The sequence below is a fragment of the Pelodiscus sinensis genome, chromosome 3 (genome assembly GCF_052426305.1).
Source record: "Pelodiscus sinensis isolate ZL-2025 chromosome 3, ASM5242630v1, whole genome shotgun sequence".
Classification (NCBI taxonomy): Eukaryota; Metazoa; Chordata; order Testudines; family Trionychidae; genus Pelodiscus; species Pelodiscus sinensis.
In genome coordinates, this window is record NC_143054.1 from 4235998 (window position 1) to 4252853 (window position 16856).

Genomic DNA, 16856 nt, shown 5'->3' on the forward strand with positions numbered 1-16856 from the left:
AGGAGAATAATTGCTGTTCTCTGCTAGATACAATCTCTAGCTGCTTCCTCTCGCTTTAATTGCAAGCAAAACTCATTGCTGGGATGGCGTGGTATGGTTTTCTCTGGTACTATTGCAGTTGTCTTATAGATGGTCCCAAATTCTGGCTCCCCATGAAGTTCGGGAGTCTTTGGCCCCAAATCTGGATCTAGATCTGTAGCTTGCAAATGGCCCCGGATGCACAACGGGCTGCTTAAAATCCCTTAAAACAGAAACACAGATCTGGACTTTTTGAGTTTCCTCTGTCTCTGGTCGTACTGTGCTTGGACTTTGAAGTAGGGAGTCGACCAAGGCCATGTCTTCACTCCACGGAAGATCGCCGCTGTGATTGATCCTCCAGAGTTTGATTTAGCGAGTCTAGCTAAGACTTGCTAAATCAAACTCAGAGGGCACCCCCATTTGGCACTCCTGCTCTTGCCAGGAGTAAGGGAAGCTGCCAAGCTTGGCTTAAGTTAAACTAACTCCAGCTACGTATTTTACTTCTCTGACCCCCTTTCCACAGTATCTGAGCACCTCCCATGTTAATATATTTATCCGAAAATGAGATCTCCATGAAGCAGGGCATGCTGATACTGCCCTGGCACAACGGGGGGACTGAGCTATGGAGGTATGTCTGCACTGCAAATTCCTCTCTCCACCCTAGGGTGGCAAACCTCAGAACCCAGGCCAACTGACTCGGGCCCATGGTACTCACTCTGCAGGCTAAAAGGAGCAGTGTAAACACGCCCACTGTAGCTCAGACTCTGAAAACCCAACAAGGGGGGGACGCGGGATGGTCTCAGAGTCAGGTTTTTGGTGGAAAACACCTCTCTCAAAATGGGAATTTCCGTGAGAAATATCAGAGGGGTAGCCATATTAGTCTGAATCTGCAAAAACGAGGAGTCCTGTGGCACCTTATAGACTAACAGATTTATTGGAGCATAAGCTTTCGTGGGCAAAGACCCACTTCGTCAGATGCATGGAGTGGAAATTCCAGAGGCAGGTATAAATATGCAGGCATAAAAAATGCCTGTATATTTACAAAAGGTTATGCGCCAATGAATCTGTTAGTCTGTAAGGTGCCACAGGACTTCTCCTTGTTTTTCCATGAGAAATGTTCATTATTGGAAAAAAGACGAAAACAAAAAACAAAAAAGCCCCCCCACAAGTGTTCCTTGAAAAAAACAAGAAAGGGTGTGTTTGGGGCTGAAATGTTTCACTTTTCAATTGTTTCTTGCTCTTTTGGCACCCATATACATTGTTTGGCTTGTGCCACCCTAAGCAATCCAAGGATGACTTTATATTTTCTTCCACGACATCGATAAAATGTTAAATCGAGTAGTACTGATGGCTGAGGGGCCTTGCTGGTGTTCCAGAGAGTGGAACCTTAGCTCACCTTCATGGGTCCAGTGAGCGGCCCAGCCAGGCCTGTGACAGTCATGTGCTGAATGAGTGGTTACAAATTGCATCTGTAAAAGGATATATGCAGGTGAGAATCAGCAAACCAAGTTTATCCTTAGCAATAGACAATAGCGTTGGCCATAAACAATAGCGTTGGCCACAGAAAATATTCATGGCCATAGACAATAGCGTTGGCTATAGACAATAGCATTGGCCATAGACAATAGCATTGGCCACAGATTATATCCTTGGCCATAGTCAATAGCGTTGGCCATAGACAATATCCTTGGCCACAGTCAATAGCGTTGGCCATAGACAATATCCTTGGCCACAGTCAATAGCGTTAGCCATAGACAATATCCTTGGTCACAGTCAATAGCGTTAGCCATAGACAATATCCTTGGTCACAGTCAATAGCGTTAGCCATAGACAATATCCTTGGCCACAGTCAATAGTGTTAGCCATAGACAATATCCTTGGTCACAGTCAATAGTGTTGGCCATAGACAATATCCTTGGCCACGGTCAATAGCGTTGGCCATAGACAATATCCTTGGCCACGGTCAATAGCGTTGGCCATAGACAATATCCTTGGCCACAGACAATAGCCTTGGCCATAGACAATAGCATTGGCCATAGACAATAGCATTGGCTAACCTCACTCCAGAATTCCGGATTGTTGCCCTCTGGGGAAGAACACAATGGGAAAAATTCCAGACTTCTCACATGACTGATTTCAGCCAGTGGTGAGAGGAGATTTTCTTCTTGCTCCTGACAACAGCCCCTGAATGAGTTGGGTGTATCTGTTGTGAGCAGCAACAGGTTCCGAGCGACGGCAAAAAGGCACTAGCCAGGTAAATGACATTCCAGTCATTTCTTAGGCCCTCCTATGCCATTTTGGGGCTCAACCAAGGCCCAGAAAGGGTGGTGTCACTGCCTACCCAGCAGCTTCCGTGTCCTAAAAGCTAACCCAGACACCAACAGCTCTCAGACAACCAGAAGATCTCAGCCTGACTTTCACTGCCCAGTTACCGCCTGCAGAGGGACCCCCCCCCACACACACGACTCCCAGTCCTGATTTTCCCCGCAGACTAGCTCCCTGCCACACCCAGCCCTCTCACTCTTAGGGCAGTTGGCTGCTTCTTTCAAGAGACTGGCGTTACCAGTCATTGTAGTTCAAGCACAGCACCGGGCTGGTTGAGAGAAGAGCAAAACCAGGCCACTCAATCAAACAGGTTTTAGTGAGTTGAAAGACAAGGGATTCGAATGGAATGGGCTACAAACACACGCAAGAAAAGACCTGTTCATTTAAGACCTAAATTAACAAGCGCCGGTCTTTGTTCAAGGGAGTTTGTTCACTCGTCAACCCTTGCCAGCCATGGAAAATGTAAAGCGTCTACCAAACAGAGTACCTTTTCCCCGCTGCCTCTGGACGCCAAGCTCTGGTCTACACTAGAATGTTATTTCGAAATAACTCCCCCTTAGATCAAATTATAAGCAGAGTGTCCACACTCCCAGACCCGTTATTTCAAAATAACAAGACGCTTATTTTGAAATCTGCGCTCCTGCTTTCCTCGGGGAATAACGCGTATTTCGAAATAGCGGAAGTGTGGACGCTCCAGTGCCGCTCTTTCAAAATAGCTGCTTCCCAGAGTCATTCACACTAATTTCACCCCAGTGCTTCCTGGGTCTCTAAGTCGAGGTGGCACGTCTGCATTCACGGAGCCCGCCTTGGACTCATTTCGAGGGTTCCCTGTAACGAGGAGGGGCTATTTTGATTTTGGAAAATTGGGGGTTATTAAATTGAATTTAGCTACTCGCAATCATTTCCTAGTGTAGACGTGCCCCAGGCTGCCCGGCAGAGACTCCAAGCCGTCTGCCCCTTTGCGCATTTCCACCAGGCAAATGTTTTCTTTCTGCAACCACGGCTACAAATGACACGCCCACTGAATTTGGCCACGCTGCTTCGAGGTGTTGGCCCCGTTTCCTGTATCTGGAGAAACGCTGTTTATCGACTCCCCCGACACGCCCGGCTTAAAGGCATGTTCCTCAGATGGCTCATCTGAATAACCCTCCGTGGTTGTACAAACATCTGGCCAGAAGAGTCATGGGCAATGAGCTATTAGCTCGCCTATGACGTATTATACAACCCCTTAGAGAGGCATTGTTTTCGGGCACCGGGGTGCTCTCAGGATCACATCTGCTCTCCCTTAATATCCCTCAGCCTCCACCTCTGTGCCTTCCAGTTACTCTATGATCTCAGCTGGTCTTCACGCATGAGGTTCTTTTCCGGTCTTTTCGCTGCTCTTCTGTGGATCACCCTGGCTACTCCAGGTAAGGTGCAAATGTAACAATGCATACAGATAGGCTATGGGCAGGAATGCAACCAGGGAACGGATGGATCTGATAGGAGGGGATTATTCTACGAGTTTGGGAACCGTCAAGATGCGTTATGAGTGCTAAGTGACAGAGCCACTAGAGGGCAGCAAAGAGCCAAACGGGGGGTCGTGTTGGTTAGGCAACCGTTACAGCCACACAACCGTGTCAATCCATGTGGGCTTCTGTAAATATTCGGGTTTGCTCTGCCGACCTCGCTGTGCTTTGTGTACAGGCAAAGGCATGACTCATGACGCTGTCCGCTGCCGGAGCAAAGACGGGGTGTGCCGTTTTGACCGATGCTATTACAATGAGATCGAGATTGCCACCTGCTATCACCAGACAATGAAATGCTGCCGAGAGAGGGACTAGAAGGTCTTGAGGGTTCGCACCACTGGGACACAGACCTGAGACCTCTGACGGGCGATGCTGCAAGAGACCCAACACAGAAGGGTGCTAAATCACACCTCTGTAATAAATCACATCACATGCGTTGCTCCAAGGGCGTGTTCCTCTCCCCTTCCTTTCACTATGAAGACCTTGGTGAAAGGCGGAAATGCAAATCAGTTTCAGGAGCCGTTTCCTGATCACACCTTAGCCCAGCTGGAAGCCTTATCTGCTCACATGGCCCCTTAACCCAGTGTCTGATGGCCACCGAATTTTATACATATTGATCCCCACTTCATCCCAGGAGGCAGGGCAGTGTGATCACTCCCATTGCACAGAGGGGAAACTGAGGCACAGGGAGACTGGCCTTCCCTGCAGCAGCTCTTGTTGCTGTTGCCACAAACTCCTAACCCATCAAAGACTTCACTGAGCAAGACAGGGTACCCGCCAGCCAGTGACGTGGTACTTTTGCAACAGACACATCTATCCATGGGGCAGGTGAAATCAGACCAGAGTTGAGTTGACAGAGTTTCTTCAGTGAATTAGATGGGAAATATCTAGAAAGGAGCCCTGCAGAAAGGGATCTAGGGCTCATAGTGGACCACAAGCTAAATATGAGTCAACAGTGTGACGCTGTTGCAAAAAATGCCAGCCTGATTCTGGGATGCATCAACAGGCGTGTTGTGAGAGGCAGACACAAGGGCTGTGTCTAGATTGGCCAGTTTTTCCAGAAAATCGGCCGCTTTTCCGGAAAAAATTGCCAGCTGTCTACACTGGCCTCTTGAATTTCTGCAAAAGCACTGACTTCCTACTGTAAGAAATCAGGGTATGTCTACACTACAAAGTTAATTCGAACTAACGGAGGTTAGTTCGAATTAACTTTGATAGGCGCTACACAAGCGCTCCGCTAGTTCGAACTTAATTCGAACTAGCGGAGCGCTTAGTTCGAACTAGGTAAACCTCATTCTACGAGGACTAAGCCTAGTTCGAACTTACTAGTTCGAATTAAGGGGTGTGTAGCCCCTTAATTCGAACTAGTGGGAGGCTAGCCCTCCCCAGCTTTCCCTGGTGGCCACTCTGGACAACACCAGGGAAACTTGTATGCCCCCCTCCCAGCCCCGGACCTCTTAAAGGGGCACGGGCTGGCTACGATGCCTGTGCCAGGTGCAAGCCTGCCAGCACCCAGCCAGCAGACCCTGCATCTGGCACGCCATGAGCCAGCCACCCGATGCCCCCCAGCCCACCCCCTCTTCCCGGGACCAGGCCGGCAGCTCTTGGGAGCTTGCCCGGGACCGCAAGAGGCGGGCACCCGCCTGGTCTAGTGCAGACATCGTGGACCTTGTCCACGACCTCCGCACTAGGCACAGGAAAGTGGCCGTCTAGGGCAGGAGAGCTGCCAGCCTGGCCACCCAGGAGCAGGTGTGCATGAAAATCAAGGTGGTCCCTTAGACCCCCGACCCTGAGCCCTGAGCTTACAATGGCTGTACTGGGTCAGACCAAAGGTCCATCTAGCCCAGTAGCCTGTCTGCCAACAGCGGCCAGCCCTAGGGACCCTGGAGGGGATGGACCGAAGACAGTGACCAAGCCATTTGTCTCGTGCCATCCCTCTCCAGCCTTCTACAAACTTTGGGCAGGCATACCACTCCTACCCCCTGGCTAATAGCACTCCATGGACCCAACCTCCATCACTTTATCTCACTTCTCTTTAAACTCTGTTCTAGTTCTAGCCTTCACAGCCTCCTGCAGCAAGGAGTTCCACAGGTTGACTCTTTGCTTTGTGAAGAACAACTTTCTGTTACTAGTTTGAAGCCTGCTACCCATTCCTTTCCTTTGGTGTCCTCTAGTCCTTCTTTATGGGAACTAATGGAGTACTTTTCTGTATGCACCCTCTCCACCCCACTCATGCTTTTATAGACCTCTATCATATCCCCCCTCCAGTTCCTCTTTTCTAAGCTGAAAAGTCCCAGTCTCTTTAGCCTCTCTTCATATGGGAACTGTTCCAAACCCCTCATCATTGTAGTTGCCCTCCCCTCTCCCACTCTCTCTCTTTCCCTCTCCCACCTCCTTTTCCCAGTCTCCCCCAGTTTTGTTCAATAAAGAGAGATTCTATTTTTGAACACAATTGTCCTTTATTTTGTACATCAGGAAGGGGGCCTAGGGAGGGGTAAGTGGAAGGAGGTGAGGGAGGAATGGGGTACGAGCCCCCGATGGGGAGGACTGGGCTGGCTCTGCGGGCTTCTGGGGGTGGAAACTCTCCTGCAGCCCCCCAATTGCCCCCTCTCCCCAGATGGCAGCCTGCGGCAAGTGCAGCCGGGCTGATGGCCGAGTGCTGTGATGTGCCCAGTGTGGGCACTCAGGGCACTCCAAGCCAAGACTGCTTTGCACGCGCGGCACCCCTGAGAATTGTCTGTCCGGGGTGGAGGTCGGGTCCCTTTAAGCACAGCCCTCAGCTAGCCTGAGACAGCAGCTCCACGCTCTAAGTCCTCATCTGATGCCCTGCCGGCACTGCTTCCGGCCAGCCTTAACCTCGGTTCAGGGTCCACTCTGTGTGGACATGCTAGTTCGAATTAGCAAAACGCTAATTCGAACTAGTGTTTTAGTCTGGATGCGTTAGTTCGAATTAGTGCTGTAGTGTAGACATACCCTCAGTGCTTTTTGCGGAAATACGATGCTGCTCCCGTTCGGCCAAAAGTCCCTTTTGCTCAAAACTTTTGCATAAAAGGGGCAGTGTAGACAGCTCAGATTTGTTTTCCGCAAAAAGCCCTGATCGTGAAAATGGCGATCGGGGCTTTTTTGCGGAAAAGCGTGTCTAGATTGGCACGGACGCTTTTCCACAAAAAGTGCTTTTGCGGAAAAGTGTCCGTGCCAATCTAGATGCTCTGTTCTGAAAATGCTTTTAACGGAAAACTTTTCCATTAAAAGCATTTCTGGAAAATCATGCCAATCTAGATGCAGCCAAGGAGTCATTCTTCTGCTCTACTCTGCGCTGATTAGGCCTCAGTTGGAGTATTGTGTCCAGTTCTGGGCACCGCATTTCAGAAAAATGTGGAGAAATTGGAGAAGGTCCAGAGAAGAGCAACACGAATGATGAAAGGTCTAGAGAACATAAAATCCTAGGGCTGGAAGAGACCTCAGGAGGTCATCGAGTCCAACGCCCTGCCCAAAGCAGGACCAACATGAGTTGAGGAAAGACTGCAAGAATTGGGTTTGTTTGGTTTGGAAAAGAGAAGACTGAGAGGGGACATGATAGCAGGTTTCAGGTATCTAAAAGGGTGTTACAAGGAGGAGAGAGTAAAATTGTTCTCTTTGGCCTCTGAGGACAGGACAAGACAAGAAGCAATGGACTTAATATGCAGCAAGAGAAGTTTAGGTTGTATATTAGGAAAAACTTTCTACCTGTCAGAGTGGTCAAACACTGGAATAAGTTGCCTAGGGAGGTTGTGGAATCTCCATCTCTGGAGATATTTCAGAGCAGGTTGGACAGACACCTGTCAGGGATGATCTAGACGGTGCTTGGTCCTGCTGTGAGGGCAGGGGACTGGACTTGATAACTGCCTGAGGCCCCTTCCAGTCCTAGTGTTCTATGGTTCTATGATTCATAACAAGAAAAGCTTCGTGCTCACAGGCCAGGCCTGCCCCGGGAATGTTTGCTGCTAAAATAATATCTGTTACGAATGGGACTTCTTTGCCTTTGAACACCAGGGAAGAGCCCTAAAGACACTGGCGTGTAGCAAAGAAACCCTTTAGTCAGTATCGCTGATTTTGCTCAGGAAAGCAGCCGAAGCCATGCTGGTACAAACTGGATCTTTGCTGGGGTGGCCGGCAAATCTTTCCTAGCGCCGACAAGGCCTCGGAGCTGAGTCCGGTTGGCTTCCCGGGGCAGTCTCTTGCGAAGGGTTGTTTCTTTCCCACCACAGCAATAAACAAAATATTCAGTGTTTCTGACCCAGGCCTCCTCTACATTTCAAAGGGCAGTTGGCATAGCTCCAGACATACCCCCGAACGGAGAGCATCGCGCTGCCGGCCAGCCGCCCGGTGTCCAATGCCTGCGTTGATCTAATGACCGCCGGTAGATGTTCTGCCCGCAATGGAAAAGCCCTGCTATTGCTGCAGGCTGCCTGCTCACGCTGGCCAAACTCCGGCTCCCTTGCTCCGGCACCTGAGTCCCTTCCATGTACACATGGTCTCAGAGCGAGTTTTTCTTCTGTCTTCCTCAAGGCCAGTTCACAGCACACAGAGGCCGGTGCTCTCGAGCTGTTAGCCCGCCCAACCTTTCCCCTCCCAGACAAGCAGAGCCAGCAGAGTTCATACCCCCCGGGGTATGAACTTAGATGGCATAAACAGGCCCAAAGAGTCAAAGGGGCTAACACAAGCCAGTCGCTGCCCACCCTAGGACAGGTTCATACTAGGGGGCTACGTCTGGACTGGCATGGTTTTCCGGAAATTCTTTTAACGGAAAAGGTTTTCCATTAAAAGCATTTGCGGAAAAAAGCATCTAGATTGGCATGAATGCTTTTCCGCAAAAGGACTTTCGCCCGAACGGGAGCAGCATAGTATTTCCGCAAGAAGCACTGATTTCAGACAGTAGGAAGTCAGTGCTTTTGCGGGAAATTCAAGCGGCCAGTGTAGACAGCTGGCAAGTTTTTCCAGAGAAGCAGCTGCTGTTGCGGAAAAACTTGCCAGTCGAGACGCAGCCAGGGTGTAATAGTGGAGTCGATTAACCGATAAGCAAAAGCTGCTAAGTTAATGCTATAGACTACATGCATCTCCCCTACCCCTCCCATCCAGTACATTTTTTAGCAGGCTGGCCAGCAACCCGGTTCAGTTCTGGCTCATGCTGGGTCCTGGACCTACCCCCGCTGTAGCTCTGCATTTAAAGTGTATTAGGAGCCAGGCAGGCAGCCTGGCTCAGTTCCAGTTTGCACCAAGTCTGGAAGCTCAGGACCCCCGCTCCCAGACAGGGGCTGCTGGTATCCTGCACTGCTGCCTCTTTTTCAGAGGCCACAGCACAGGGCAAAAAGCAGCTGGTCCGCAAGAGGAGCTGGTTTTTAAACGGGCTCCCCTCGCGGTTGCCAGCCCTGCCCCCGGAGACTATCGAACAGTCGACTAACCAATAAGAATTCATGAGATGACTCGACTTTTCAATTAACCGAGATGTAATGTCCCTAGTTTATACCTTGGCAATGCAGAGACTGAAAAGGACGCTGAGCTGTGTTATGCTTCTCGGCCACTAGGTGTCGCTGCGTATAACATTCCTCTATTTAAAGGCATCTCAGGTGCAGACTCACAGAATCCCAGGGCTGGCAGAGACCTCAGGAGGCATCGAGTCCAGCCCCCTGCCCAAAGCAGGACCAGCCCAACTCCATCAGCCCAGCCAGGGCTTGGTCCAGCCGGGACTGAAACATCCCTAGGGATGGAGATTCCACCCCCTCCCTAGGGAACCCAGCCCAGGGCTTCCCCATCTTTCTAGGGAAATAGTTTTTCCTAATATCCAACCTAGACCTCCCCCGCTGCAACTTGAGCCCATTGCTCCTTGTTCTGCCCCCACTGAAACCAGCCTCTCTCCAGCCTCTTTGAACCCCCCTGCAGGGAGTTGCAGGCTGCTCTCAAATCCCCCCTCGCTCTTCTCTTCTGCAGACTAAACAAGCCCAAATCCCTCAGCCTCTCCTCGTAGGTCATGTGCTCCAGCCCCCGAATCATTTTGGTCGCCCTCCACTGGATCCTCTCCAATGCGTCCACATCCTGTGTGTAGTGGGGGGCCCAGTACTGGACACAATACTCCAGATGTGGCCTCATCTGTACTGAATAAAGGGGAACAATCACATCTCTGGATCTGCTGGCCATGCTCCTCCCAATGCACCCCAATATTCCATTCGCCTTCTTGGCTACAAGGGCGCCCTGTTGACTAGATGAGATCCAGCTTCTCATCCACTGTAAGCCCCATGACGCGGTGTCCGGTGTGAGCTAAGCATCGAAATGAGGAAACCAGCAGCAATTGCTGCAGACAGAGGGGCAGGGCCAGAGTCACTCTGCTAGGGGCCCGGGACTATTAGATTTTGTGGGAGCCCCAGGCTCTGAAGTGGGGCCAAAAAAGGAGGGGTTCAGAGTGCACCTCTGGTAGCTTGCGGCTCTGAGGAGCGTTCGTGAGCACCCCCAGAGTGAATGCCCGGGTGTGACGGGACGGATCAGCCCCGTACCCTGAGAGCTGAGCCTAATCAGGCCCGCCAGGCTGAAGAAGCCCCGCCCCACAGCCCTGCTGGGCATGCTCAGACTGCAGCCCAGGTATAAAAGCCTGGAGGGAGGGTCAGTCTGAGCTGGCAGGCGGAGGAGAAGGACCTCAGGGCAGTGGAGGCTCCGACGCCAGGCGGGCAGTAACCCCCGCAGATCACCAAGGAAGTGCAGCCCCGGAGGAGTCAGAAGGCCTGTTGGAGCAGGCAGGAAGTGGCCCGGGGAAGGTGCAGGAGTACTGGCTGGCACCGGGGAATTTCAAGTGCGGAGCCGCGGCGCCCCGTCACAATCCCCCTCCTCCTCCAGCAGCCGCCAGCCGACCCTTTGGCGGATGGCTCACTGGGAAATTCCTGGGATCCCGCCGGGCCAGTCTGCCCGTGGGCACTGGTGTGGCGCCTATTGAAGTGTGGGGCCCGGGGCAGCCGCCCTGCTCGGCCTGCCCTATATCCGCCACTGATTAGAGCTAATTAACAGCACAGCACACTGATTGCAAGGACTGGTGGCCATCAACAAACTTTATAGGGCCGAGGAAAACTTGGCCACAGCCATGAAAAGTGGACAGCCGGCTCACTCAAATCATTCTGGCTGATGGATGTTTCTGGATAAGAGCTCTGGACGAGAGAGGTTCAACCTGTGTTTCGAAATAACGGGCTTGGTCGTGTGGACGTGCCACTTATCGTTTCGAAATAACCCCCCTTAATTTGAAATGATAACTCCCTAGTGTAGATCAGCGCTCCATGAGACATCACTAAATCCTGGTACGAACTTGTTAAGCACCACTATTTTTTCTAGAAAGGTAATATTCTAAAAGAGCCTGGCAGTTAGAAGTGCTGGTAATTAAGCAAACGCAATGAATCATTGGAACAATTTCCTGAGGGTTGTAATGGATTCTCCATCACTGGCAATTTTTAACTCAAGGCTGGAGTTTTGAAAGGTTGGATTCTAGTTCTAGATCTCCTGAGGTCTCTTCCAACCCTGCGATTCTCTGATTCTATGCCAGAATCTGGGTTCCACAGGGAGGCTACGTCTACACAGCAGCACTATTTCAGGATACCAGAAGTATATAAGTGCATAAGAAGGGGATAGAAATGGTGTCCCTGGCCTCTGTTTGTCAGAGGCTGGAGAGAGATGGCAGGAGACAAATCGCTTGATCGTGGTCTTTGGTCCACCCTCTCTGGGGCACCTGGTGCTGGCCACTGTCGGCAGACAGGATACTGGGCTAGATGGACCTTTGGGCTGGGCTAGAACAGCCGTTCTTATGTTCTTATGAAAGACCTATTCCGCATCTTTTGAGCAAGCCCATTTTTTTCGAAATAGAGCAGGTTTGGTATTCCGACACCCCTGTAAAGTTCGTTCCAGTACGGGATGTTTTGGAATAGTGCTCTATTCTGAAATTAACTCGAGATAAGCTACGCAATTTGCATAGCTCAAATTGCATCGTTTATTTCAAGCTCCGGGTGCAGTGAAGATGCACCCAGAGCGAGAATCGACGAGCACAATGGAGCCTTCCTGGCCTCAAAAATTATAACTACATAAGTCCAGGTGGAATATAGTTATCCCATCCAAGAAGCCGAAATACACATGTGCCGCCGAAAGGCCAATGGTGATGAAGTAGCACAGAACTCCCTTGCAGCCAATCAGCAGGGAGTCATTTACATATGCAATCTGATTGGCCAATGCTGCTCCGGAATGTAGCAGGAGGTAGTTTAGACAAACAATAAGAGAAACAAATCTAGACTTGCCCTCTGCCTCTTTTCAGCCAATCACAAGGCAGGATTGTGTTTGTCTCTGTGACAAGCAGGTTCCGAGCCGGTGGCTGGCAGAGGCGCCGTGGGCACTGCCGTGGGCACACCGCAGAGTGGGAGCCAGGCTGTGCTGGAGGCACCAGGTGACCCGAGGGCGCTAAGGCTGTGAGCGTTGCTGGAAAACGCTGGCTGCATTCAAGGGCCCTTGGTCTTAACCTAAGCCAGGCTCAGCATCTCCCTTGCTTCCCCTCCCTGCAGGTGTCTGGGGGTGGCCGCTGCCCCCGTAACCTGCCCCGGCAGCTGGGCGTGGATCTGCTGTGGCCACCGGAGCCGCTGGTGCGAAGCAAGTTGGGAGGGTGCTGAGCTGTGAGGACCAGGTGACGCCAGCTCAAGTCATCGCCTTCATCTGTGTGTGTGTCCCGCGCTGGTGGGGGGGGGAAGCGCCCTCGGAGGGGCTCAGGGCTCCTGATCCCAGAGCTCACGGCCCCCCTGGGGACGGAGCAGGGGGAGGCGGCAGGGAGCAGGGGGGGCTGTAGGCAGAAGGACGGGGACCCTGCAAGACGCCCGTAGGGGGCTCAGTTTGGGGACGCGAACGGCCGGGTGGGATGTGGGTTGGCGATGGGGGAGGTGCCGGCCTTTGCATGTAAACGGGAAACGGGCCGGTGTCAGACGATGACGAGGGTTGGCCGTTGCTGGGGGGAATCAAGGCGGAGATGAGAGATCGTTACAATTAGTGTTACCATGGCGCCTGGGAGCCCACGTCATGGGCCGGCCTCTGTCATGGCTCCGGGGACCATTCACATCCTGCCCATCCCTGGGCAGCCGGCGCCAATTGGGAGATCCGTCTGCATCTTGCCAAGCACCTCTGCTCCGGTTCCTGTCCGCCCGCCTGTCTCTGGGTCTCTCTGTCTGTCTGTTTGTACGGCACCGGGGAGGTTGTGTCGGGGCCAGTTTTGTCTTTATGTCTCTTCTCTCCAGCGTCCCAGCTGACTGCAAACCATGAGGCTTCTCCCCCTGCTGCTTGTGCTGCTCTTAGGGATCTGCCTGGCCCCTGCAGGTGAGATGTCCGTACTGGAGCCGGGTTGTATCGGACCCTAAATATTTCTATTGAGCAGCGAGGCAGGAGGAAGAGGGTCAGCGGTGCAGCAGATCTGGCCCCGAGTTTCACGTTGCATAGCAGGTTCCAATGGAGAATTCCAGAGGATCTGTGAAAACCGAGGCCGTGAAATCCTGGCCCCATTAAAGTCAAATAACAAAATTTCATTTGACTTTAATGGAGCCAGGATTCACCCTCAGTGCTAGCTTGGGGCCGAGTGACCATCCCTCCGGATGGCAAGGTTCGAACCCAGAGCCACAATTCCTGCCCAAAAGTAATGGAGAGAGAGGCGGGGTGGGAATTCCCTTGAGAATCTCCAACCTAATCGCCAACCCAGCCCCAGAGACAGGTCTATTCAAGTGCACAGTCATAAGAACATAAGAGCATCCAGACTGGGTCAGACAAAGGTCCATCCAGCCCAGTATCCTGTCTGCCGACAGTGCCCAATGCCAGGCACCCCAGAGGGAGTGAACTGAACAGGTAATGATCAAGCGATCTCTCTCCTGCCATCCATCTCCACCCTCTGACAAACAGAGGCTGGGGACACTATTCCTTCCCCATCCTGGCTAATAGCCATTGATGGACCTAACCTCCATGAATTTATATAGCTCTCTTTTGAACACTGTTATAGTCCCAGCCTTCACAGCCTCCTCCGGCAAGGAGTTCCACAGGTTGACTGTGCGCTGTGTGAAGAAGAAACTCATCTGGAGAGGAGTCGATCAGCCCAATCCAATGCCCCCTGAACTCTTCCCATTGACTGGAACAGGATCTTTGGTTTCCCAAAATGTAGGGAAAATATTTGGGCACCTGAGCAGTCCTGTTAAATTCAGGGCCCTGGGTCTCCTAATGCCTACGACAGAGCCCGACGGACGGGGTGAACCTTGCCTCTTGTTTCAGTCTCCTCTGGTGTGTACCTGGGATCTGAACGGTTCACGTGTGGCTGGTTTTCTGACATGTGGTCATCTCCAGAGCCGCTTGGAGTCAATGGGGAAGAGTTCAGGGGTCGCTGGCTCGACTCCGCTCCCCAGGAGTTTCTCGAGCACACGTCAGATTAAGACTTTCCCAGCCGTCAACAGGCCACCTCCTCTTCTCCTTTGGCCGGACGTCACGGTTGAGCTCGTCCTGCCTTTGCACCCGCAAACCCAAACTCTGCTCCTTGCACAGCACGTGGCCAGCGCAGGTCTCGGGAGCTCAGCCGTTGCCTGGAGAGAGGCGGGACGTGCCGCTATAACGACTGTGATGATGGTGAGACGGAGATTGGCACCTGCTACCACCATATCATGATATGCTGCCGGGATTAGGAGGCGGTGCTACCACAGAGACCTCCCCTTCCGGGATGTGCCCCTGCCACCAAAAGTTCTGCTCCTCGTCCTCTGTAATTAAAAATCAGCTGTTGTTAAATGACGTGTCCTTCAGCATCAGAATTGAAAAGGTGCATGTATCCGGGGAGCATCCGGCTGGGCCTGTGAGAACCGTGGTCTGGCTCGTAGAATCGTAGAATCCCAGAACCCCAGGGCGGGCAGAGACCTCAGGAGGCACCGAGTCCAGCCCCCTGCCCAAAGCAGGACCAACCCAACTCCATCATCCCAGCCAGGGCTTGGTCCAGCCGGGACTGAAACACCCCTAGGGATGGAGATTCCACCCCTCCCCAGGGAACCCAGCCCAGGGCTTCCCCACCCGCCTAGGGAAATGGTTTGTCCTAATCTCCACCCTAGACCTCCCCCTCTGCAACGTGAGCCCATTGCTCCTTGTTCTGCCACCTGCCCCCACTGAGACCAGCCTCTCTCCAGCCTCTTTGGACCCCCCTTCAGGAAGTTGCAGGCTGCTCTCAAATCCCCCCTCGCTCTTCCCTTCTGCAGACTAAACAAGCCCAAACCCCTCAGCCTCTCCCTCTAGGTCATGTGCTCCAGCCCTGAATCATTTTGGTTGCCCCCCGCTGGACCCTTTCCAATGCGTCCACATCCTGTGTGTAGTGGGGGGCCCAGAACTGATTGCAATATTCTAGATGTGGCCTCCCCAGAGCCGAATAAAGGGGAATCATCACTTCTCTAGATCTGCTGGAAATGCTCCTCCTAATGCACCCCACTATGCCATTAGCCTTCTTGGCTACCAGGGCACCCTGTTGGCTCATAGAATATTAGGACTGGCAGGGACCTTGAGAGGTCATCGAGTCCAGTCCCCTGCCCTCACGGCAGGACCAAATACTGTCTAGACCATCCCTGATAGACATTTATCTAACCTGCTCTGAAATATCTCCAGAGATGCAGATTCCACAACCTCCCTGGGCAATTTATTCCAGTGTTTCACCACCCTGACAGTTGGGAACTTTTTCCTAATGTCCAACCTAACCCTCCCTTGCTGCACTTTAAGCCCATTACTTCTTGTTCTGTCCTCAGAGGCCAAAATGAACAAGTTTTCTCCTTCCTCCTTATGACACCCTTTTAGATACCTGAAAACGGCTCTCATGTCCCCCCCTCAATATTCTCTTTTCTAAACTAAACAAACCCAATTCTTCAGCCTTCCCTCATAGGTCATGTTCTCTAGACCTTTCATCATTCTTGTTGCTCTTCTCTGTACCCTTTCCAATTTCTCCACATCTTTCTTGAAATGTGGTGCCCAGAACTGGACACAGTACTCCAGCTGAGGCCTAACCAGCGCAGAGTAGAGCGGAAGAATGACTTCTCGTGTCTTGCGCACATCAGCATATCCAGCTTCTCATCCACTATAATCCCCAGGTCCTTCTCTGCAGACCTGCCACCTAGCCAGTCGGTCCCCAGCCTGTAACAATGCTTTGGGATTCTTCTGTCCCAAGTGCAGGACTCTACATTTGTCCTTGTAGACTCTACTCTTGTCCTCATCCAATTGGTTGGTTGGTTACATGTTTATGTAAAAGAATAAACCCTGATTGGCTGCAGAGGAGAGTCGACAAGGAAGATTTGTCTTTCGACATCCTTGCTCCCGGAGTTTTCCTCTGAGGATGCAGCCACTCGACAATACTGGCTTATCACCTGACTCTTTGCAGCCAATCACAAGAGAGGATTTTGGTTCTGTAGTCAACAACTACTGAATGTGCTGGCTGTGTCTGTGGGCAGCACGACCACAGGTCCAGAGCAAGGCTGATGGGCGGTCACTGAGCTGCCATATTGACCGGGGAGAAACGAGTAACTTCAGGGAAAGCGTCGCTGTTTCCTGTTACCCACCACTTAATAAATATTAGTACATTGTGGCAGCAAGGATGTTCTCTAGGCCTCAGGATATTAGTAAACATAGGTCTGTCTCCACATCTGTTCCTTCTCGTTACTGAGGTATTCCACCCTCTTCCTCTACAATACGGCCCAGGCTGGTGGCTAACGAGCACTTCCAAAGTACACCGGCCGCCAAAGAGGCACAGGGAACCAGCAGCTCCACCCAATTTTAGGCCGTCCGGCACGCTTGGTTGGAGATGAACAACTTTTTGTTGATTCTAGGGTTGCTAGGTGTCTGGTTTTCTCCCGGACAATCTGGTAATTGAGTCTTCTGTCCATGTCAAATGTCCGGTATTTTCTGTTTTTCTCTGATGGAGGGCGAGGGGAATGGTGAGCGCGGGAATTTAAAGACTTTTTTTGC

The 16856-nt window shown here is 51.9% G+C and overlaps 1 long non-coding RNA gene across 3 annotated transcripts; it reads left to right on the forward strand.

Moving 5' to 3' along the window:
- The first annotated feature begins 2130 nt into the window (after window positions 1-2130).
- LOC112545503 (uncharacterized) lies at window positions 2131-14651 on the forward strand. 3 transcript variants are annotated; one of them, XR_012902426.2, is made up of 5 exons: window positions 2131-2272; window positions 3643-3752; window positions 12413-12531; window positions 13133-13211; window positions 14415-14651. It is a non-coding gene; the product is annotated as an uncharacterized LOC112545503 (long non-coding RNA). The 3 variants fall into 3 exon arrangements; XR_012902427.2 differs by having other exon boundaries at window positions 2133-2272; window positions 3665-3752; XR_012902425.2 differs by lacking the exons at window positions 2131-2272; window positions 3643-3752 and adding an exon at window positions 12154-12297.
- Window positions 14652-16856: the final 2205 nt, after the last annotated feature.